Here is a 7,578-nt window from a genome sequence, read left to right as displayed (position 1 = left end):
AAAAGAGCACACTCATATCTACTAGCTAGCAGCATGATTTGCACGAATAAATAATCCTTCACTTCTGTGGTTCATGTACTGCACCTGTTGCTGAAAAATGACACAAAGTATTAAAAAGGCCTCTTTTCCATCCATGCTTCTGGCTACCATACATTTCAGGATTTTTTTTTTGCACTGCCTACTTATGTAATTGTATCTTCAACTCTTGTTCCAGGAGCTACTATATACAGCATTGACAGGTAAAAGGTTTACAGAAACTCTCTGGAACATCCCAAATACTTTCTGGCTATTTTCTGCTCAAGATTCTCCCAGCTTCAAAGAAACTATCTCTTAGTAAACACTGGCTACCACTCAGAAATTACCACAAGGAACTCAGTCCTAGCTGTGAACTATCTAACATTACACCATGTATACCCAGTGTGAATGCCATCATTTGAAAGTTTGCCTTAAGGCATGCTTAAAGTCACCCTAATCATTTTGTGACCTAAACATTACACTTAAGAGAAAAAAGTACCATAAAAACAACACACCCTAACAAAAATTTCCTCCTGCTAACCTAATTAATAATGATGCTTTATCACCATCACAATTTTGCAATATGACAATGCTATTCTCAGCTTAAGCTTCTAACTCTGGTTTCCTGCTGACTACAAGGTGACTAGACACTGCAAGGAAAATCTTTTTTCACGCGATAGCACTACAGAACTTGTGCCACGGGATATCCAGGGTCGGCATTGTTGATCCTCAGCGAAAAATCCCCAGAGCAACCTGGAAACAGGTGGGTTAACTAGGTCATGTAACCTTGTGGTGTCACCACGACCTGCCCACTGGACTGTGAGCAAACTGCGCACTGTGGCACTGGTCGCGAGAGGTTGCTTGGGAAGAGCAGCCTGGGTCGCACAAGCCCCACTGGCAGCAGCACCCACCATCATAGGGTAGTGGCACACTGATTAACCACTGCATCACTGCGACAGAGTGATATGGAGACTCCCAGGGATCTATGAATGCTAAGTACAGAGTGACCAATTCTGCATATATGCGGATTGAGCATTGAAAGTATTACATCATACCTTTAAGGCAGAGCCTAAGTGTCCCCTCCAATTTTTTCTTCCCTTTACAAGAGGTATAAAGCTGTGTTGAGAGCTTACACTATGCATTCTACCTTCAATCTGGTTTAAATTTTCAATGCACTTCATAGCGTGCTGGGCTTTTATTACATTCTAATGATGATCATAGCTGCCAGACCTGCATCAGCTTACTTAAAATATAAAAACACAAGGTTCGAACTTGAAATTTTGTTCTCTAATAAGCTCTGAGACCGTCGCTCCTACCACTTTATCTTCTGTACACTAATTACTCCGAAAGCCAGCGAACAACAGAAGTGTCTACTCACCACCAACTCTCTCCTGTGCACCAGATGGGTGAGCCAGGCCTTTCATATTAATAGGTGGCTATGGAGGTTCCAAAATAAATTCTGCACAATTATTTTGACCATCACTGCTTGCACAGCTATTTTCAGTTGTGTAGTCCTGAAGGGGCTTTGGAGGCCGTCGAATTCTCTTGGTAGGCACTTCGCAGTCCGATGTGAAATCAGACCATTCCTCTGCCCTTGCTGACCTTTTCCTGGCAACTTCATAAGTGTCTGTGAGAGGTCAACATAAAAACAGCAATGATCAAAGTGTTTAAAGTCTTGAAGCTGAACCTAGGCTATAAGGGATGCGACAGGCTATAAGGAGTCTTGAACCATGAAAAAATTTGTAACGCCCACACTATGCTGACCATGCACTATTGGGCAATAAACCTGTCACATACAGGTTATGTTCATAACATAAGCCACAGTTTGAGGGTCTGTAGTTTACTGGAACTTGTCAATAAAAAAAAATTTGCAGAGGGAATGTCTAAACAAAGGTGTTGGTAGCGAGCACACATTCAAGATTACCTTCATAATGAGGTATGACCTCTTAATGCTTTTAGCTGCCGCTGACATGTTGGCATACTGTGACATTTCAGACAGTGATAATAATAGCTTTCATAAGCCACAAGTTTGCCTGCAGCTTGCAGTCTGATGTCTCAAAATAACATAGCATTTTGTTGGCACTTATAACAGTAATGATGCTGCTCTTACATATAGCTAAGATACTAGTGGAATAATTGGAAGCTGCATCTTCTCTCAATGTTCCAGCTTACTGCTCTTATTATAGAAATTTCGCTCTCGCACAAGATCATTGCAGGGAAAGAATATGTTGAAATACAGACACATAATAAACATTCAAAAATGCATAATTCATAATACTTTTGTGGGCATTTTTCAAACAACAATAGAGAAGCATGGCAAACGATCTCATTGTAAAGGTTATTTCTAAATTTTTTTTTTCAGAGAAAGTATTTAAAAAAGTATACACATCTCACTTTTGGTTGCATGTTTTCTTTTTGTAATGAAGCGTAAGGCATTATTGTACACGGATTACCCCATGGAATTCTGCTATTACCACTAAATTATTTATAAACACATTTCTTTCTCGTGCTGTTTCCGTTTCAATTTCAACAGCCGAATGAGGACTGTGATGACAATGTGTGCTTGCATGTCAACGTCAGGCATGAAAAAACTGCAGTATAATTGCTGCTTTGTGGAAGGAGTGCAGATGCAGATATGCAAAAAAATGATAAACATTTGCAGACACAACTGCACTCCACCACCGGGGATAATCTACTGCATTTCAAGAGCTAACAGAAGTACAACCCTAGGAGTTAAAAGAAAACCTAACTGGCTTTTGTTGTATTTGTTCTTGTTTGTTTATATTGGTTACGGTCACACCTATCGAAAACCAAGAACAAAGTTTCTCCCTGAAGCTAGAACCTTTTCTGCCACTACACATGTGCCAATATAACTCGGACTCAGATTGGAAAGTACTAACACAGCGTATACTATCCACCTGCATGCTTATTGCTATCGACAGCCACCAATGTGTACATTAACACGGTGCCAAAGGCCATCACCAGACAGGTGATGGCAGATAAGCATTAGCAGTAAAAAGTATATCCTGTACTATAACTTTACGCTACATTTTGTTTATGAAAGCTTCAATACCATTAACACAAGCATCAAAAATAAATCCATCTGTATCTTTATTTCACCAGAGAAATGCCTCCCTGATAAAAACTCAGATTAGACTCAGAATTGTGAAATGCAACAGTGCCACATTCAGGACTGAGAAACTGTTGTGATAATTAGCATTCCTCTTACCTGTGATAGACAACACCCTGCCCATGAACTGCTCCCATTCACCATTGGATTCAATTCGGTTTTTGATGGCTGTAGTAACTTTAGCTGTGCTCTTGCATAGTGGGCAGTAGACTTTCCTATTTTGAAACCACTGTTGGGACCACAGCTACTTCATCAGAGTGTAGAAAGTGCACCACTGAAAACATCTAGAAAGTCAAAGTTGAAATAATTAGCAAAGAGCTTATGTCCCCACAATTTTTTTTTGTACAAGAAAATACATAAAAATTAAAGGTTTTTAAATACGAAAGGTTAGCAGTGAACACTCCTGACATACCGAAGCTACTAATCAGCAATCCTAGACAATTCTGGCAGGTTTTAAATCCTAAACACAGTCATGACATTGCACTAACAACTTGCACGAATTGATGACTGACCATGAATGTGCAGAAATATTTAATAACGCATTTGCATCTGTTTTATCTGGTGAATTTGACATGCCTTCACAGTTACCATCGCTCAACACAGAAGCCATCATGCCAGCTATCACAATCTTTGCAGATGGCATCACTTCCATAATTAATAACATGAAGCTCTCATCATCAGGTGGTATGAACATGATTAATACAAAACTGCTGAAAAATGTAAAATCAACATGTGCAGCCTATTTATATTTGATTTTTTCACAATCGCTTTTTTCAGGGATCATTCCAGATGACTGGAAATTGGTGAAGGTCGTTCCAGTCTACAAATCAGGTAACAGAGACTCCCCCATTAATTATCGCCCCATTTCATTAACTAGCATACCCTGCAAAATCATGGAACATGTTATCTACTTTCACATTATAAATTTCTTACACTCAAACAATTTCTTCCATTCTTCACAACATGGGTTTCGTAAGGGCCTGTCTTGTGAAACCCAATTAGCATTGTTCCTTCACGACTTGCACACTAATCTTGACCATAACATACAGACTGATGCCATCTTTCTAGATTTTGTGAAAGCTTTTGATAAAATTCCACACCATCGTTTATTAGTAAAACTAGCACAGCTGAACTTACATCCTAACATACCACAATGGATTGAGCAGTTTTTCACTAATCGTTCTCAGTCAGTCTTTGCTAACAGCCACCTGTCCAACAGCATCCCGGTTACATCAGGCGTTCCGCAAGGATCTGTACTCGGTCCATTACTCTTTTTTTAATATATATTAATGACTTACCTGACCATGTTTCCTGCAGTATTCGAATGTTTGCTGACCCCGGACCAGGAAAAAAGTTCGCTGTTTTTGTTAGTGTTCATTTTTCCTTTGTGTGATGCCTTATGTTTTAATTACGTTTTTTGCTACACTTATTTGTTAAAATGTATCGCGATTACTTATATGATTGTACCCCCCCCCCTATGTAATACCCTCTTCTGGAAGGCCTTTAGGGGTAACTTGAATAAATAAAAGAAGACTGTGTTATTTACTGCACCTAGGTTTCAGAAAAGGTCAATTTTCGGGGTAAATAATTCGTGCACACGCAAGTGACCCATGGGAAATCGTGGAGGAAAGATTGGGAATTCCAAATATTGAAAAAACAAAAAAATCAATTTTTTTTCAAAATTGTTGCCTACCCTGTTCCCTTAAGCATTTACTGCCATTTCTTGTGCGCATGTGGCACGGGTATAACATTATAGTGCCTAGAATATACTCTAGGCACTATAATAACATGTAATGTTATTGCAACTTGCACAACATTTTTATAAAATTCTTCTAATGTACTGTGCTACCTGGGAAACTCTCTTCTTTCCTTCCTCGATGGTGAACACCGAGAATCGGGCCCTAAGAAAGAGCCCTGCGCAGAGTAGCTAGTTTGGGGATTCATTTCAAACATCGATAATTGCCGGCGCCACGCAATCGGACTTCAGTGAACGACTATCATCATCATGTACCAATGTGCCAGGATTAGGAGCTCACAGGTCAGGGTGCGTGACCGATCCAACCAATCAACCGATGCGCGCGCTAGCGTTCTTTTGGAGTTCGTTTTGAGCCGAGTGCAGAATCAGTGCCACCTCTTAGGCTTCGCTGAGGAGAACGAACAGCGGCTGACCTGGCAGCAAGACGTTCTTGTCAGCGTGTCAGGTAAACCTCCTTGTAGCTACAATATATAGCAACCACGATGTGAGAGTGGATGCTTATAAAACTGTGCCATGATGCCTTTTATTATGCCTTGTATTCTAGATCCACGCAGCCATTCCGAATTTAGCCTTGTTCCGCTGCTACCATGAGCTCCGGTTATGACCGCCATTCATCGAGGATGGAGACAAAGGGCAGAGTCCACGAAACGGGCGCCCAAGCCGTGCGGCCGGTCTCGTACCACGAGCCAGGTAAGTTGTGAACCCAACGGGCTGCTGGCCGGACGGTTGTGAAAGCTGTTTCCACCCACCTTTCTTAGCGTCTGGCGTCGGTCCGCTCCGATCAGGTGGGCTTCAGATGCGTCCCTTCACCATCAAGTTTCACCGCAAGACGACGAACCAAGGGATTTGCATCTACGCCGACTACATGCGCGGCGAGAATTGCACCCCTTACAAGTAAGTTGTGTTTTTTTTTAATAGTGGCACATCATTCGTTTGTTCTCTATCTCGATGGGCAGGCGCGGAAAATGTTGTCTATCTCGAGGTCGACAGTAGATGCATGCAAGGAAAGGCGGTGCGCCGCGCCGAACGTGTTCTGTTGCGTAAATCAGAGAAAATCGAAAAAAAAATTCTCTCTGCCTAACCGCACGTTTGTTCGGGCTCAAATTTCGCACAGAGCTTGCATTTCGTGGTCTATTTTGTTTTGTGTTACATTTAGGCGGTGTCCTTACCTGATTCGTTCAGAATTATTTGGAAATCCCCACCGTCGCGAACCAAAAACCGAAAACTTCGCAACAATGGTACCCGTGGCGCCATCTCGCACCCACTGGAGAAGCGAGCCCTCTTCCGGGGAGGGCTGCGCGGTTGCTTTGAAATTACTTTCTTGACTACTGTATCAATGTTGGACGCAGAAAACATTGTCTGCGCGAAATTGCCCCAATTTCAAAGAGTTCAATTTTTGTCTATCGCAGAAAGCGTTTTAATCTTTGTTTCTCGTCGTCTGCTTTTGTTTTTTTTCTGCCAATGGCTGCGATATGTCGATGCCGAACTTTAAATGCAATAAATGTTCATTGTAATTTATGGTGAGACTGCCAGAGCTGCTGTGCCACGCCATCTGCGTTGCTAATATTTTATTCTGAATTTTTTGTAGCGGGTAGGGTGCGGAGCAGCGGTGCTGCGCGATCTGTCGCCAGACAGGACTTGGGTGGCCCTGAACAGGCCCGTTTATGGGGCAGTGCTTCAGGGAGTGTTGAACTCAGCATTCGATGTGGCCGCCGTTCACTTCAATGCATTTCTTAATGCGCTTGAAGTATCCGTTGAAGGCGTTCTACGGCATGGAGTCGTCAATTCGGGAGAACGCAGACTCAATGCGCACTTTCAGCTTGCCATCAAGTGTCCCTGTGCTGTACACGATGGATTTTACAAAACCCCGCACGAAAAAAATCGCAGGGTGTCAGGTGAGCGTAGAGGCAAGGCCATATTTGGGGATCCGCGACCCATCCATCGTTCCGGAAAATTTCGATCCAGTCAATCGCAAACCTTTGCCAAATAATGTGCTGGTGCGCCGTCATGTTGAAAAATGCAGATTTCTTTCTGCATATGATTCGCGTTGAGTAGAACTCATCGCGAACCATGGGGGCCGACGCAGCGCTATAAATGTCTGCCGCAGAGACACTGCAACGGCACTGCGTCAGCGATAGAGTAGTGGAGTCAGATCCGGGAAGCACTGAAGGCAGAGCCGAGAAGAGAGCACTGAACCGAAGTGGTCTGTTCAGCGCGCGCGCGCGCGCACACACACACACACACACACACACGCAGGGGTGCCCTTTGGAACAGCGCATTTGACGGTCGCTTCGCGTGCACATAGATGTGGGTAAGAATGTTCCCTTGGTACGGTTCACTGCACAGTTCGCGAAAACGCGTCCACCGCACAACCATAAGTTAGGGCGCCGAAATCCTCTGTCACGACAGGTTTAATGTCTATGCGGAAATGATCCGAACCCTGTGTGTCTGGAGACAAGACCAAGCAAAGTAGGTGGCACATCCCTCGGAAACAACTGTGAGGTCGGCGGTAGCAGCGTTCGGTCGTACAAAAGTGGGGCGGCCTGCATTGAGAAGAAGCAGGCCGGTGCGAATGATGGTGTTCAGAAGGTCGGAACCTTGACGGTAGTTCCGTCTGTTGCCCCACACAGCTAGTGTGATGGCTGTTAAAGTCACCACAGATGACACGTCAGTTCCG

Source organism: Amblyomma mixtum, chromosome 3, assembly GCF_055824585.1.
Source record: "Amblyomma mixtum isolate Tamu chromosome 3, ASM5582458v1, whole genome shotgun sequence".
NCBI lineage: Eukaryota > Metazoa > Arthropoda > Arachnida > Ixodida > Ixodidae > Amblyomma > Amblyomma mixtum.
Note: the sequence above shows the minus strand (reverse complement) of the source record.